The following is a 17,858-nucleotide window of genomic DNA, read 5'->3' as shown; positions in this document are numbered from 1 at the left end:
AGAAGATATGATTGCAATATAAAAAAAAAGATATGATTGAAAAGATATGATTGAAGAAATTAAAAAGATTTGATTTTTAAAAAAGATTTGAAAAGATCAATTTTTGAAATTAGAATTTTGACTTGACTAAAAAAAAGATATGATTTTGAACACCTTTGACTAATTTAATGCAAAATTTCGAAATTTATGAGTAAAATAAGGAAAAGATATTTTTTTATTTTTGAATTTTAATGAGGAAAGAGAAAAACAATAAAATGACACTAAACTTAGAAATTTTAGATCAAAACAAAGAGAACAAATAAGAAAACTTTGAATGTCAAGATGAACACCAAGAACACTTTGAAGATCAAGATGAACACCAAAAACAAATTTTTGAAAAAAAATTTAAGTAAATAAAAGCACAAAAACACACCAAACTTAAAATTTTTAGAAAATCAAACACAAATTTTCGAAAAATTAAAGGAAAACACAAAGAAGACACCAAACTTAGAATTTTTAAAGATCAAGAAAGAACTAAGAACATACAAATTCGAAAATTTAAAAGAAAATAAAAGCATGCAATTGACACCAAACTTAAAATATTAAACTAAACTCAAATAAAAGACTCTAAACCAACAAAAATAAAATATTCATAATCTAAGCAACAAGATAAACCGTCAGTTGTCCAAACTCGAACAATCCCCGGCAACGGCGCCAAAAAACTTGGTGCACGAAATTACAATCACACTTTTGCAACTCCGCACAACTAACCAGCAAGTGCACTAGGTCGTCCAAGTAATACCTTACGTGAGTAAGAGTCGATCCCACGGAGATTTTCGACTTGAAGCAAGCTATGGTTATCTTGTAACTCTTAGTCAGGATATCAATAATTCTCAGATTTAATTGTAAAAAGTAAAAGAACATGAAATAAATACTTGTTATGCGGTAATGAAGAACAGGTTGAGGCTTTGGAGATGCTTTGTCTTCTGAATCTCTGCTTTCCTACTATCTTCTTCTTCATGCACGCAAGGCTCCTTCCATGGAAAGCTTTATGTTGGGCATCACCGTTGTCAATAGCTACTTCCCGTCCTCTCAGTGAAAATGTTCCAAATGTGCTGTCACCGCACGACTAATCATCTGTCGGTTCTCGATCATGTCGGAATAGGATCCATTGATCCTTTTGCGTCTGTCACTACGTCCAACACTCGCGAGTTTGAAGCTCGTCATAGTCATCCCTTCCCAGATCCTACTTAGAATACCACAGACAAGGTTTAGATGTTCCGGATCTCAGGAATGACCGCCAATAATTCTAGCTTATACCACGAAGACTCTGATCTGAATCATGAGGCTAAGAGATATGCATTCAATCTAAGGTAGAACGGAGGTGGTTGTCAGGCACGTGTTCATAGGTGAAAATGATGATGAGTGTCACGGATCATCACATTCATCAGGTTGAAGTGCGAATGAATATCTTAGAATAGAAGCAAGCGTGATAGAATGAAAAACAGTAGTAATTGCATTAATTCATGAAGAACAGCAGAGCTCCTCACCCCCAACAATGGGGTTTAGAGACTCATGCCGTAGAGAATACAATATGAAATGTGTAAAGTGTCATGAGGTACAAGATGAATTACTAAAAGTAGTTTTTATAGTAAACTGGTGACCTAGGGTTACAGAAAATGAGTAAGCTAGGGTGTTTAGCATAAAAATCCACTTCCGAGGCCCACTTGGTTTGTGCTTGGGCTGAGCATTGAAGCTTTCATGTGTAGAGACTCTTCTTGGAGTTAAACGCCAGCTTTTGTGCCAGTTTGGGCGTTTAACTCCAGCTTTTGTGCCAGTTCTGGAGTTAAACGCCAGAATTCTTGAGCTGACATGGAACGCCTATTTGGGCCAACAAATCTCGGGCAAAGTATGAACTATTATATATTGCTAGAAAGCCCACGATGTCTACTTTCCAACGCAATTGAGAGCGCACCAATTGGGCTTCTGTAGCTCCAGAAAATCCACTTCGAGTGTAGGGAGGTCAGAATCCAACAGCCTCTGAATCAGATTTTTGCTCAGGTCCCTCAATTTCAGCCAGAAAATACCTGAAATCACAGAAAAATACACAAACTCATAGTAAAGTCCATAAAAGTGATTTTTATTTAAAAACTAATAAAAACATAATAAAAACTAACTAAAATATACTAAAAACATACAAAAAACAATGCCAAAAAGCGTATAAATTATCCGCTCATCAAACAACTAATCTAACAAAGACAAAAATTAAAAATTCGTGTTGAAAAAGGAAGTTGTTACCCATGGAGGTCGGTCAGACGACCTCCCCACACTTAGAAATTTGCACCGTCCTCGGTGCATGCAAAGAAGAGCAAGGTGGACGGGTTGCTACAATTGATGAGCTCCTTCAAAGGGTTGTGCGGGTGAACTTATTTGTTTCCCCATTTAGAAGTCTTTCCAATCCTTTCCTTCTTGGTGGCCAACCTAAAAGGAAAGAGAAAGAAGGATAATTAAGCCTACATCAAAGATATCAAAGCAAGTAGAACATAGGCGGGGGCTAATGCCAAATAAGAGTAAGGTTCTCACTACATGGTAGCTACAACATGTAAGTGAGAAAACAATATAAGCTAAGGCATATTAACTAACACTTGATGCAAGAGTAAAGTCAAAGGATGAAGAGCACTCAAAAGCATCAAGTTCAAACAAGAAAAAGTTGGTTAAGAAAGACATGTAAGCTTATATCAATGCACAAAGGATACAAGGATCATCAAAGGTTAAGCATTGAATTAGAAATTTCATTACCCATCAATATCTAACAAGTCAAGAAGCACCAATATTAACCAAGAAATTCTCAACAATTGAGTAAGAGCATTCAACACCATTATTAAAATAAGAAGCTTGAAAAAAAAATAAAGTAAAAACAGGCTATAAAAATAAAATGAAAATGTAAAGAATAAAACTATGTGAATGCAATGGACAAAAGAGAATGGAAGATGAGAAAAAAACTCTTTTTTTTTTACCGGCGCGAACGCGTCATGCACGCTTACGCGCCGATGCGCAGTTTGGCCGAAGGACGCGTACGCGCTAGGTGCGCGCACACGTGGGTGAGATTATGCACGGGGCACAGTGTCAGCCCAAGGTTGGCTTAACTCTCTGGAACATGTACCAGAAGGGCAGGTGGCGCTATCGGCGCGTGCGCGCATAGCGTGCGTGCACGTGCATTGCGCATTTAGAGTCAACAGCGCGTACGCGCCAGGTGCGTGCATGCTCGGGTGGTTTGTGCCTCAAGCATGGTGCTGGCGCAATGTAGGCGTAACTCTCGGGTCAATGTATGGAGGGATGAATTTTTCAATCCACGCGTACGCGTACATGGTGCGTCCGCGTGGATGATTCGAAAATGCTTGAGGCGCGCGTACGCGTCAGTGCGCGCACGCGCGGGTTGGTGCTCTATTTTCAATTTTTTTCAAGTTCTTACACCAAATCAAGCATTCCAAACCTCCAAACAGCTACCCAAACACCATAAAACCTTATTTAACATATTAGACTACCAAATAGACTCAACAAACTACTCTAAATATGAATTTAAACTAATTCTACCAATATTTACAAAAGAGAAAATGAAAAGATATTACCATGGTGGGTGTCTGCCACAAGCACTTTTGTTTATTGTCCTTAAGTTGGACTTATGGGGAGCTTCTCTCAAGGTGGCTTATGCTTGAAGCTATCCTTGAACATCCACCAATGCTTGAGTTTCCAATAAGCTCCATTCTTCAATCTTGATATCTTCAAGCTTTGATGGAGTTCTTCACAAACCATGAGCTCCCAAATTTGATTCTCCTCGTGCGATCCGGGATCCCACACTTTGTTTTGACACCCATCTTCAAATTGATCATCATGATTCCAATTGGGTGGCATGACCTTAGAATTCTCAATTAAACACCCAAACATTCTCCTAGACCCATGCAATTTGGTTCTACACCAACCATTGCCATTTAACTTCGAGCATGCAACCATCATGAACTTAGAATGGTGTTTCCAACCACTACACAACTCTCTTATACTCTTAACTCCACAAAGAGCTCTAAGTTAACCATCATTTTCAATCAAACCATATTCAAGTGAGAAAGCAAAGCTTAGGGATAAGAATTTTACCCACTTGAATGATGTGTTGGATGATGAATTAGGAAGGGGTGGTCCCAATGATCTTGCAAGCTCCACTCCCTTGTGCTCTTCCTTGACTATCTCCACCTCCTTACAACTTTCCTCAACTTTAACATCTTCCTCTTGGCGGCTTACTTCCAATTCAATTTCTTCTTCATTGCTCACCAAAGGCATGGGAGGTGAGGTGTCTTCTTCTTTAATCTCCATGTCAAGCCCAATGGGAGAGGATTCAATTATACATAGGAATTCCTCAATGATTGAATCCATCTCTTGGTCAACCACTTCAAAGGCTTCAACCACTTCTTCTGGCTCAATTATCTTAACTTCCTCCTCTTGTTGCACTCCTTGCTTTAACTCCTCTTCTTTACCTTGAAGCTCTAAACTCACACCCTCACTATGCTCCTTAATTGCCTCTCCACATTCGTCAATGAGAGTGCTTTAGTTGCTTAGGCTTAGTCGAGAGGAGGCCATATTGCTAACGGCTTCCACTAGGATAGCCATCTTGGCTCCTAGCTCTTTAAACTTCTTATCATCCTCCTCTTATTTCCTTAAGATATGAGATTCAAGATCTCTCAATTCCAATATGGAGGCTTCATCGGAGGACGGTGGTAGAAGAGAGGGTTCATTATTTGAGGGGAAGGCATTATAATTGGAAGGTGGTTCATTTTGGTAAGGGTATGGAGTTGGTGTATATTGAGGTGGTTCTTGAGAGTAGTTGTGTTGGAATTGTGGTGGTTCTATGTATGGTTCATATGGCTCATAAGGTGGTTGGTAGGGTGGATAAGGATTATGGTCATATGGGGGTGTTTGGTGGTATGGGGCTTGTGAGTAAGGTAGTTCAAAATCATGTTGAGGGGGTGGTTCATAGGCATGTGGTAGTAGTTGTTAACAATCACAATAAGGGTCACCACATCCATTAGATTGATATGCATTAGGATTAGGATTATACCCATAAGAATCCGGAGGTTGTTGTTGCCAAGAAGGTTGATCAATCCCTTGAGGCTCCTCCCATCTTTGATTGTTCCATCCTTGATGCACATCCTCATTGTAGCTTCCATTCCCTACAACATAATGTGAACCAAACTCATAGCCAAAGTGGTGAGAATTCATAATAGCAAGAGAAAATAAAAACAAAACTAGTAAGAACCAACAAAAACTAACTCCTAAAACAAGCAAAAACTAGCAAAGAAGCATATTAACATATATACAATAGCCAATAACATAACACCATTGCAACTCCCCGGCAACGGCGCCATTTTGATGAGCGAATTCTTTGATGGTATAGAATTTCATCAAATGAATGAATTCTCGTTGCAAGTATAGTTCTACACCGACAAACAATCCTCCCAATCAAAAATTTGGTTGTCACAAATAACAAACCCCAAATAAGAATTAACCGAAGTATTTGAACTCCGGGTCATCTCACAAGGAATTGCAATGAAGTGCTCAATTATTGGCTATGAAGATGTTTTGGGGTTTTTAGGATAAGAGACATGAAATGTAAATAGCAATGAAAATAAACTAACAACTAAAAAATCTCTTGGCTAGATATGAGAACTAGAAGTCCCATCCTAGTTATCCTCCTCAATTGTGACCACAACTTGTCCATTGCTACCACTTAGTTAACCTCTAACCATGGAGAAAAGTCAAGTGGATGAATCAACTTGATTCCACAAGTCCTAGCCAACTCCCAAGGGAAAGACTAGTGTTAGTGGTATCCAAATCAATTAGCAACTTCTAATTGTCAATCAATCAAAGGAATTAGATAACTCAAGCGTCACTAATTACTCCACCTAGGCCAAGAGGAACAAAATCTAAACCAAAATCCAACCAAATATTTTATCAAACACTTGGAAGGCATAAAAGAAAATCATGGTAAAAGTGCAAGAATAATAAATCCACCAACTATAAATTGCAAGGAAAGTAAATTCATAACTCAAATCAACAATTAAAAGAACATCAAACATAAATTTCATAAAAGAAAATATCCAATTCCAACAAGAGTTCATGAACATAAAAGAGGTATACAAGTAAAATTAACAAGAGAACTAAGAAGAATAGAGTAGTAGAACAAGAAATTGTAAAGGAAACAAGATGAAAACATGTAATTAAACCTAAATCTAGAAGAAATTAACCTAACCTAATTCTAGAGAGAAGAGGGAGCTTCTCTCTCTAGAAACTAACCTACATGATGCTACACTAAAAACAATTGCCCCCCTGCCCCAAGCTTGAATTCTGCATGAAATAGCATTAGAAATGAGTTGGGTTGGGCCCAAAGTGCTTCAGAAATCGCTGGGGGCGATTTCACTTTAGTGGGCCACGAGCAGCATCGGCGCGCACATGTACATGGCGTGTGAGCGCCCCTAAACGCGAAGAAACATATGGCAAATTTTATATCATTTCGATACCCCGGATGTTAAATTTCCAACGCAACTAGAACCGCCTCATTTGGACCTCTGTAGCTCAAGTTATGGTCGATTGAGTGCAAAGTGTTCAGGCTTGACAGCTTTACGGTTCCTTCGTTTCTTCATGCGTTCTCCCACTTTGCATGCTTTTCTCCTCACTTCTTCCATTCAATACTTGCCTTATGAACCTGAAATTACTCAACAAATATATCAAGTCATCGAATGGAATTAAAGTGAATTAAAATCACCAATTTTAGGGCCTAAAAATCATGTTTTCACATTTAAGCACAAATTAAGGGAGAATTGCAAAACATGCTAATTCATTGAATAAATGTGAGAAAAGGTGATAAAATTTCCCAAATTAAGCACAAGATAAACCACAAAATTGGGGTTTATCAACAGGTCGAGAGCCTGGGTATACCGTGAGCTTATGACACATTAGGTCGGGGTTTATGCCAGGCATGTCGAAAGCTTTCCATGCGAAGAGGTCGGAGTTTTATTTTAGCAAGACGATAAGCTGCTTTTTTAGGGTTTCTCTTAAGTTTGCCCCTATGCTTCTCGTTTTGTCGAGGTCATTCCCAATTTATACCCCTTCAATTTTGCCCTCAGGTTTGGATGCAGGTATCGTGGACTCGGGGGCCTCCCAATTCGATGGTGTTGACTTCTTTTCTGCCCGAGTTACTCTTCAAGCTAAGACTTTCGTTGTAGCATTTTCTTGCGAGCTTTTGGTCCCCCTTTATTGTGGTGATTCCTTCGTTTGTGGGGAACTTCATGCAAAAGTACGGGGTGAAAACGACAGTGACTGACTTGTTTAGAGTTGTACGACCTATTAGGGCATTATAGGCTGAGCCTACGTCGACTACTATGTAATCGATGCTTATAGTCCTTGACCTCGCACCTTTTCAAAAGGTGGTATGTAGTGAGATGTACCCTAGGGGTTGGATCGAGATATCTCCAAGTCCGAATAAGGTATTCGGGTATGCCTTCAGGTCTTTCAATTCTAGTCCGAGCTTGTCAAAGGCAGATTTGAACAAGATGTCGGTCGAGCTCCCTTGATCTACTAAGGTGCGGTGGAGGTGTGCATTTGCTAGGATTATGGTTATTACCATGGGATCATCATGTTCGGGCAACAGGCCCTGTGCATCTTCCTTTGTGAAGGAGATGGTTGGCAGGTAGGTTGACAGGCTATTTTCCCAGATTTGATATACCTCTTTAAGGTACCTTTTCCGTGAGGATTTCGTTATTCCTCCCCCTGCGAACCATCCATTGATCATGTGGATGTGACAATCTGGGGTGTGAGGAGGGCATTGCGATCGTCCGTCCTCTTCTTCCTACTTCATTTCCTTGGGTCGTCCGACCTGTCAGCTAAGTAACGATCGAGCCGGCCCTCCCTGGCCAGCTTTCCTATGACGTTCTTCAGGTCGTAACACTCGTTGATGGAGTGTCCGTAGAGTTTTTAGTATTCAAAATACTCAATCCGGCTTCCACCCTTTTTGTGTTTGATCAGGCAGGGTGGCGGGAACTTTTCTGTGTGGCATATCTCTTTGTAGACGTCTACTAGGGAAACTCTTAGGGGAGTGTAGTTATTATATTTTCGAGGTTTCTCCGAGATTGGCTCTTCTTTTTTCTTGGGTTCTCGCTCTCTATCCCGAGGTGAATATGGCAGGTTGGATTTTGAAGGGGTTTCTCGTAGTCAGGAATTTTCTTCCATGTTGATGTATTTTTCCGCCCTTTTCTGTACTTCATTCAGAGAGGACAAGTATCGCTTGGATATGGACCAGCTAAACGGCCCTTCTCTCAAGCCTTTGACTAACCCCATAATCGCTGCCTCTGTTGGCAGACACTAGATTTCCAGGCAAGCTTTGTTAAATCTTTCCATGTAATCCTGAATATTTTTCTTGTCTCCTTTTTTTATTCCTAGCAAGCTCGGGGCGTGCTTCATCTTGTCCTTTTGGACGGAGAATCATGTCAAAAATTTTCTGGCCAGGTCGTCGAAGCTAGTGACCGATCTAGGGGGTATTCCGTCGAACCACTTCATGGCGGCCTTTGTTAAGGTCGTAGGAAAGGCTCTACAGCGAGTTGCGTCGGAGGCGTCAACCAGATACATCCGGCTCCTAAAATTGTTAAGATGGTGGCTCGGGTTGGATGTCCCGTCGTAGAGGTCCATGTCGGGTTGCTTGAAATTCTGGGGACCTTGCCTTTCATGGTTTCTTTAGTGAATCGGTCTTGCCCTCCTAGGGGACTTTCGTCCCGACTTGGGCATATGATCTGGGTACGGAGGTCGGTTTCCATCTTTTGGAGTTTCTCTTCTAGTTCTCTACGCCTCCAAGACTTTCTCCTTAGCTCCCTTTCGGCCTTTTGCTGTCGTTCTGCCTCGCGCTCGAGTTGTCTCAATCGGTCTTTGATGAGCGGATAATTTATACGCTTTTTGGCATTGTTTTTAGTATGTTTTTAGCAGGATCTAGTTACTTTTAGGGATGTTTTCATTAGTTTTTATGTTAAATTCACATTTCTGGACTTTACTATGAGTTTGTGTGTTTTTCTGTGATTTCAGGTATTTTCTGGCTGAAATTGAGGGACTTGAGCAAAAAATCAGATTCAGAGGTTGAAGAAGGACTGCTGATGCTATTGGATTCTGACCTCCCTGCACTCAAAGGGGATTTTCTGGAGCTACGGAACTCAAAATGGCACGCTTCCAATTGCGTTGGAAATTAGACATCCAAGGCTTTCCAGCAATGTATAATAGTCCATACTTTGGCCAAGATTTGACGACGCAAACTGGCGTTCAACGCCAGCTCTCTGCCCAATTCTGGCGTCCAGCGCCAGAAAAGGATCCAAAACCAGAGTTGAACGCCAGAAATAGATCAAAACTTGGCGTTCAACTCCACAAATGGCCTCTGCACGTGTAAAGTTAAAGCTCAGCCCAACCACACACCAAGTGGGCCCCGGAAGTGGATTTATGCATCAATTACTTACTCATGTAAACCCTAGTAGCTAGTTTATTATAAATAGGACCTTTTACTATTGTATTAGGCATCTTTGGACGCCTGGTTCTTAGATCAGAGGGGCTGGCCTCTCGGCCATGCCTGGACTACCACTTATGTATTTTTAACGGTAGAGTTTCTACACTCCATAGATTAAGCTGTGGAGCTCTGCTGTTCCTCAAAGATTAATGCAAAGTACTACTGTTTTCTATTCAATTCATCTTATTTCGCTTCTAAGATATCCATCCGCACCCAAGAACGTGATGAAGGTGATGATTATGTGTGACACTCATCACCATTCTCCCCTATGAACACGTGCCTGACAAACACTTCCGTTCTACATGAAATAAGCTAGAATGAATATCTCTTAGATTTCTTAATTAGAATCTTCGTGGCGTAAGCTAGAATGATGGCGGCATTCAAGAGAATCCGGAAAGTCTAAACCTTGTCTGTGGTATTCCGAGTAGGATTCAATGATTGAATGACTGTGACGAGCTCCAAACTCGCGATTGCAGGGCGTTAGTGACAGACGCAAAAGGATAGTAAATCCTATTCCAGCATGATCGAGAACCAACAGATGAATAGTCGTGCCATGACAGGGTGCGTTGATCATTTTCACTGAGAGGATAAGATGAAGCCATTGACAAAGGTGATGCCTCCAGACGATTAGTCGTGCCGTGACAGGGCATTGGATCATTTTCCTGAGAGATGACCGAAAGTAGCCGTTGACAATGGTGATGTATCACATAAAGCCATCCATGGAAAGGAGTAAGACTGATTGGATAAAGATAGCAGGAAAGCAGAAGTTCAGAGGAACGAAAAGCATCTCCATTCGCTTATCTGAAATTCCTACCAATGATTTACATAAGTACCTCTATCCCTATTCTATTATTTATTATTCGAAAACTCCATTATCACTTTATATCCACCTGACTGAGATTTACAAGGTGACCATAGCTTGCTTCATACCAACAATCTCCGTGGGATTCGACCCTTACTCACGTAAGGTATTACTTGGACGACCCAGTGCACTTGCTGGTTAGTTGTGCGAAGTTGTGACAGACAATAAAACTAGATCAGATCACCAGGCCCTTGAAGCCATGGATATGTATCACAATTTCGTGCACCAAGTTTTTTGGCGCCGTTGCCGGGGATTGTTCGAGTATGGACAACTGACGGTTCATCTTGTTGCTCAGATTAGGTAATTTTCTTTTTATTTTATTTTCAAAAAAAAATTTCAAAAATATTTCTAAAATTTTCTCATCTTATTTCGAAAATAATATAAAAAAATGTTTTCAAAAATTTTATTCAAAATTTTTAAGAATGAATTCTAGTGTTTTATGAAGTATGTTGAAGCCTGGCTGGCTGTAAAGCCATGCCTAATTCCTTTGGGAATGAGTATGTCAGGCGTGTCATGTCTGAATTACATGCTGAAGCTTGGCTGGCCATTGGCCATGTCTAGTGTTTTGGACCGGAGCTTTCATTGAAAGCTTGGCTGGCTCATGAGCCATGTCTAATTCCTGGACTGAAGCTTTAGACTAAGAATGCAAGATTCCTGGAATTCATATTAAAAATTTTGGAATCCTTATTTTTATGTTTCACAATAATTTTCGAAAAAATTAAAAGAAAATACAAAAAAAATTTGAAAATCATAAAAATCAAAAACATTTTTTGTGTTCTGGTTTGAGTCTTGAGTCATGTTATAAGTTTGGTGTCAATTGCATATGCATCTTGCATTTTTCGAAAATTCTCATCCATTCATAGTGTTCTTCATGATCTTCAAGTTGTTCTTGGTAAATCTTCTTGTTTGATCTTTGCATTTGCATGTTTTGTGTCTTTTCTTGTTTTTCATATGCATTCTTGAATTCTTAGTGTCTAAGCATTAAAGAATCTTAAGTTTGGTGTCTTGCATGTTTTCTTTGCATTAAAAATTTTTCAAAAATATGTTCTTGGTGTTCATCTTGACATTCAAAGTGTTCTTGGTGTTCATCTTGATATTCATAGCATTCTTGCATGCATCACATGTTTTGATCTAAAATCCTCATGCATTGCATCATTTTTCTTGTTTCTCTCTCTCATCATTAAAAATTCAAAAAAAAAAATATCTTTCCCTTTTTCTCCTCATTAAATTCGAAAATTTGAATTGACTTTTTCAAAATTTTTAAAATTTAATTGTTTCTTATGAGTCAAATCAAATTTTCAATTTGAAAATCTTATCTTTTTCAAAATCTTTTTCAAAAAAATCATACCTTTTTCATTATTTTCGAAAAAATTCAAAAATCTTTTTCAAAATATTTTTCAAAAATCTTTTTCTTATCTTTATCAAAATTTTCGAAAATAATATTAACAATTAATGTTTTGATTCAAAAATTTCAAGTTTGTTACTTGCTTGTTAAGAAAGATTCAAACTTTAAGTTCTAGAATCATATCTTGTGATTTCTTGTGAATCAAGTCATTAATTGTGATTTTAAAAATCAAATCATTTTCAAAACTAATTTTTATCATATCTTTTCAAAAATATCTTCTCATCTTATCTTTTTCAAAAATTTGATTTCAAAATATCATTTCTAACTTCCTAACTTCTTATCTTTTCAAAATTTGTTTCAACTAACTAACTAACTTTTTGTTTGTTTCTTATCTTTTTCAAAACCACCTAACTAACTCTCTCTCTCTAATTTTCGAAAATATTTTCCCTCTTTTTCAAAATTTCTTTTTAATTAAACTAATTATTTTATTTTTTTATTTGAATTTTCGAAAAACTACTAACCTTTTTCAAAAACTATTTTCGAAAATCACTAACTCTTTTTTTTAAAAGTGTTTTTCGAAAATTCTCTTCTCTCTCATCTCCTTCTATTTGTTTATTCATCTACTAACATCTCTCCCTCACTCACAAAAAAAAAAAAAAGAGGATCTCTATTATTATTATTTTTCTGTGCCCTCTTCTTTGTCATATGAGCAGGAGCAAGGATAAGAACATTCTTGTGGAAGCAGATCCAGAACCTGAAAGGACTCTGAAAAGGAAACTAAGAGAAGCTAAAATACAACAATCCAGAGATAACCTTTCAGAAATTTTCGAACAGGAAGAGGAGATGGCAGCCGAAAATGATAATAATGTAAGGAAGATGCTTGGTGACTTCACTGCACCTAATTCCAATTTACATGGAAGAAGCATCTCCATTCCTGCCATTGGAGCAAACAACTTTGAGGTGAAACCTCAATTAGTTTCTCTGATGCAGCAGAACTGCAAGTTTCATGGACTTCCATCCGAAGATCCTTTTCAGTTCTTAACTGAATTCTTGCAGATATGTGATACTGTTAAGACTAATGGAGTAGATCCTGAAGTCTACAGGCTCATGCTTTTCCCTTTTGCTGTAAGAGACAGAGCTAGATTATGGTTGGATTCTCAACCCAAAGACAGCCTGAACTCTTGGGATAAGCTGGTCACGGCTTTCTTAGCCAAGTACTTTCCTTCTCAAAAGCTGAGCAAGCTTAGAGCTGATGTTCAAACCTTCAGACAGAAAGAAGGTGAATCCCTCTATGAAGCTTGGGAAAGATACAAACAGTTGACCAAAAAGTGTCCTTCTGACATGCTTTCAGAATGGACCATCCTGGATATATTCTATGATGGTTTATCTAAGTTATCAAAAATGTCATTGGATACTTCTGCAGGTGGATCCATTCACCTAAAGAAAACGCCTGCAGAAGCTCAAGAACTCATTGACATGGTTGCTAATAACCAGTTCATGTACACTTCTGAAAGGAATCCTGTGAATAATGGGACGCCTATGAAGAAGGGAGTTCTTGAAGTTGATACTCTGAATGCCATATTGGCTCAGAATAAAATATTGACTCAGCAAGTCAATATGATCTCTCAGAGTCTGCATGGAATGCAAGCTGCATCCAACAGTACTCAAGAGGCTTCTTATGAAGAAGAAGCTTATGATCCTGAGAACCCTGCAATAGCAGAGGTGAATTACTTAGGTGAACCTTATGGAAACACTTATAACTCAACATGGAGAAATCATCCAAATTTCTCATGGAAGGATCAAAAGCCTCAACAAGGCTTTAATAATGGTGGAAGAAACAGGTTTAGCAATAGCAAGCCTTTTCCATCATCAACTCAGCAACAGACAGAGAACTCTGAACAAAATACTTCTAATTTAGCAAACTTAGTTTCTGATCTGTCCAAGGCCACTGTAAGTTTCATGAATGAAACAAGGTCTTCCATTAGAAATTTGGAAGCACAAGTGAGCCAGCTGGGTAAAAGGATCACTGAAATTCCTCCTAGTACTCTCCCAAGCAATACAGAAGAGAATCCAAAAGGAGAGTGCAAGGCCATTGACATAAGCACCATGGCCGAACCCGTAAGGGAAGGAGAGGACGTGAATCCCAAGGAGGAAGGCCTCCTGGGACGTCCAGTGATCAATAAGGAGCTTCCCTCTGAGGAACCAAAGGAATCTGAGGCTCATCTAGAGACCATAGAGATTCCATTGAACCTCCTTATGCCATTCATGAGCTCTGATGAGTATTCCTCTTCTGAAGAGAATGAGGATGTTACTGAAGAGCAAACTGCCAAGTTTCTTGGTGCAATCATGAAGCTGAATGCCAAATTATTTGGCATTGATACTTGGGAAGATGAACCTCCCTTGTTCACTAATGAACTAAGTGATCTGGATCAACTGACATTGCCTCAGAAGAGACAGGATCCTGGAAAGTTCATAATACCTTGTACTATAGGCACCATGATCTTTAAGGCTCTGTGTGACCTTGGTTCAGGGATAAACCTCATGCCCCTCTCTGTAATGGAGAAACTGGGAATCTATGAGGTGCAAGCTGCTAAAATCTCCTTGGAGATGGCAGACAGCTCAAGAAAACAGGCTTATGGACAAGTAGAGGATGTATTAGTAAAGATTCAGGGCCTTTACATCCCTGCTGATTTCATAGTCTTGGATACTGGAAAGGAAGAGGATGAATCCATCATCCTAGGAAGACCTTTCCTAGCCACAGCAAGAGCTGTGATTGATGTGGACAGAGGAGAATTGATCCTTCAATTGAATGAGGATAACCTTGTGTTTACAACTCAAGGATCTCTCTCTGCATCCATGAAGAGGAAGCAGAAAAAGCTTCTCTCAAAGCAAAGTCAAACAAAGCCCCCACAGTCAAACTCTAAGTTTGGTGTTGGGAGGCCACAACCAAACTCTAAGTTTGGTGTTGAACTCCCATATCCAAACTCTAAGTTTGGTGTTGGAGAAGTTTCAACAAAGCTCTACACATCTGTGAGGGTCCATGAGAGCCCACTGTCAAGCTATTGACATTAAAGAAGCGCTTGTTGGGAGGCAACCCAATTTTTATTTATCTAACTATATTTTTCTTAGTTATATGTCTTTATATGTCCATGATCATGTGGAGTCACAAAATCAACAGAAAAATTGAAAACGGAATCAAAAACAGCAGAAGAAAAATCACACCCGGGAGGAGCATCTGTCTGGCGTTCAGCGCCAGAACAGAGCATGGTTCTGGCGCTGAACGCCCAAAATGGGCATCTTATGGGCGCTGAACGCCAGAACAAGCATGGTTCTGGCGTTCAACGCCAGAAATGGCTAATAAATGGGCGTTGAACGCCCAAAATGGCCACCAACCTGGCGGTGAACGCCCAGAGTTGTGTGCAAGGGCATTTTGCATGCCTAATGGGTGCAGGGATGTAAATCCTTGACACCTCAGGATCTGTGGACACCACAGGATCATCTCAGGATCTGTGGACCCCACAGGATCCCCACCTTACCTCCTCATAATCCTAGTTTTTTTTCCACATCTTCTTCTTCATCTATTCCTTTTTCTTTTGCTCGAGGGCGAGCAACATCCTAAGTTTGGTGTGGTAAAACAACTATGTAAAGGATCTATAGCTCAGTGATAGAACATGTGGTTGTAAATCAAGAGATCCCTAAGATACCTCAGGGGATGCACTTCCGTCCACATAATTATTGGAAGCAACTGAGGATAGAAATACCAAAAATCACTAGGAATCAAGCCACAAAGGCAAGGAAAAGACATAGAAGAGCTCAAGAACATCATTGAAACGCCATCATCACTAAGGTGGATTCATTCCTTGCTCTTATTTCTTCTGTTTTTCGTTTTTATATGTTATGTGCTTATATATGTTTGTGTCTTTATTACATGATCATTAGTAGTTAGTAACTTTGTCTTAAAGATATGAATGTCCTATGAATCCATCACCTCTCTTAAATGAAAAATGTTTTAATTCAAAAGAACAAGAAGTACATGAGTTTTGAATTTATCCTTGAACTTGGCTTAATTATATTGATGTGGTGACAATGCTTCTTGTTTTCTGAATGAATGCTTGAACAGTGCATATGTCTTTTGAATTTGTTGTTTAAGAATGTTAAATATGTTGGCTCTTGAAAGAATGATGACTAGGAGACATGTTATTTGATAATCTGAAAAATCATAAAAATGATTCTTGAAGCAAGAAAAAGCAGCAAAGAGCAAAGCTTGCAGAAAAAAAAATAGCGAAAAAAAAATAGAAAGAAAAAGAAAAAGCAAGCAGAAAAAGCCAATAACCCTTAAAACCAAAAGGCAAGGGTAAATAAAAAGGATCCCAAGGCTTTGAGCATCAGTGGATAGGAGGGCCTAAAGGAATAAAATCCTGGTCTAAGCGGCTAAACCAAGCTGTCCCTAACCATGTGCTTGTGGCGTGTAGGTGTCAAGTGAAAACTTGAGACTGAGCGGTTAAAGTCAAGGTCCAAAGCAAAAAAAAGAGTGTGCTTAAGAACCCTGGACACCTCTAATTGGGGACTTTAGCAAAGCTGAGTCACAATCTGAAAAGGTTCACCCAATTATGTGTCTGTGGCATTTATGTATCCGGTGGTAATACTGGAAAACAAAGTGCTTAGGGCCACGGCCAAGACTCATGAAATAGCTGTGTTCAAGAATCATCATACTGAACTAGGAGAATCAATAACACTATCTGAACTCTGAGTTCCTATAGATGCCAATCATTCTGAACCTCAATGGATAAAGTGAGATGCCAAAACTATTCAAGAGGCAAAAAGCTATAAGTCCCGCTCATTTGATTGAAGCTATGTTTCATTGATAGTTTGGAATTTATAGTATATTCTCTTCTTTTTATCCTATTTGATTTTCAGTTGCTTGGGGACAAGCAACAATTTAAGTTTGGTGTTGTGATGAGCGGATAATTTATACGCTTTTTGGCATTGTTTTTAGTATGTTTTTAGCAGGATCTAGTTACTTTTAGGGATGTTTTCATTAGTTTTTATGTTAAATTCACATTTCTGGACTTTACTATGAGTTTGTGTGTTTTTCTGTGATTTCAGGTATTTTCTGGCTGAAATTGAGGGACTTGAGCAAAAATCAGATTCAGAGGTTGAAGAAGGACTGCTGATGCTGTTGGATTCTGACCTCCCTGCACTCAAAGTGGATTTTCTGGAGCTACAGAACTCGAAATGGCGCGCTTCTAATTGCGTTGGAAAGTAGACAGTCAGGGCTTTCCAGCAATGTATAATAGTCTATACTTTGGCCAAGATTTGATGATGCAAACTGGCGTTCAACGCCAGCTCTCTGCCCAATTCTGGCGTCCAGCGCCAAAAAAGGATCCAAAACCAGAGTTGAACGCCAGAAATGGATCAAAACCTGGCGTTCAACTCCACAAATGGCCTCTGCACGTGTAAAGTTAAAGCTCAGCCCAAGCACACACCAAGTGGGCCCCGGAAGTAGATTTATGCATCAATTACTTACTCATGTAAACCCTAGTAGCTAGTTTATTATAAATAGGACCTTTTACTATTGTATTAGGCATCTTTGGACGCCTGGTTCTTAGATCAGAGGGGCTGGCCTCTTGGCCATGCCTGGACTACCACTTATGTATTTTTAACGGTAGAGTTTCTACACTCCATAGATTAAGGTGTGGAGCTCTGCTGTTCCTCAAAGATTAATGCAAAGTACTACTATTTTCTATTCAATTCATCTTATTTCGCTTCTAAGATATCCATTCACACCCAAGAACATGATGAAGGTGATGATTATGTGTGACACTCATCACCATTCTCCCCTATGAACACGTGCCTGACAAACACTTCCGTTCTACATGAAATAAGCTAGAATAAATATCTCTTAGATTTCTTAATCAGAATCTTCATGGCATAAGCTAGAATGATGGCGGCATTCAAGAGAATCCGGAAAGTCTAAACCTTGTCTGTGGTATTCCGAGTAGGATTCAATGATTGAATGACTGTGACGAGCTCCAAACTCGCGATTGCAGGGCGTTAGTGACAGAGGCAAAAGGATAGTAAATCCT

At 39.3% G+C, this 17,858-nt stretch overlaps 1 non-coding gene across 1 annotated transcript; it reads right to left on the bottom strand.

Moving 5' to 3' along the window:
- Positions 1-13,011: 13,011 nt before the first annotated feature.
- On the bottom strand, positions 13,012-13,119 carry LOC112738842 (small nucleolar RNA R71). Its single transcript, XR_003169797.1, has one exon. It is a non-coding gene; the product is annotated as a small nucleolar RNA R71 (small nucleolar RNA).
- Between the last annotated feature and the right edge of the window lie 4,739 nt (positions 13,120-17,858).

Source organism: Arachis hypogaea, chromosome 13, assembly GCF_003086295.3.
Source record: "Arachis hypogaea cultivar Tifrunner chromosome 13, arahy.Tifrunner.gnm2.J5K5, whole genome shotgun sequence".
NCBI classification, from domain to species: Eukaryota; Viridiplantae; Streptophyta; class Magnoliopsida; order Fabales; family Fabaceae; genus Arachis; species Arachis hypogaea.
The sequence above is the reverse complement of the archived record's forward strand: the minus strand, read 5'-3'. Positions and strand labels throughout refer to the sequence as shown.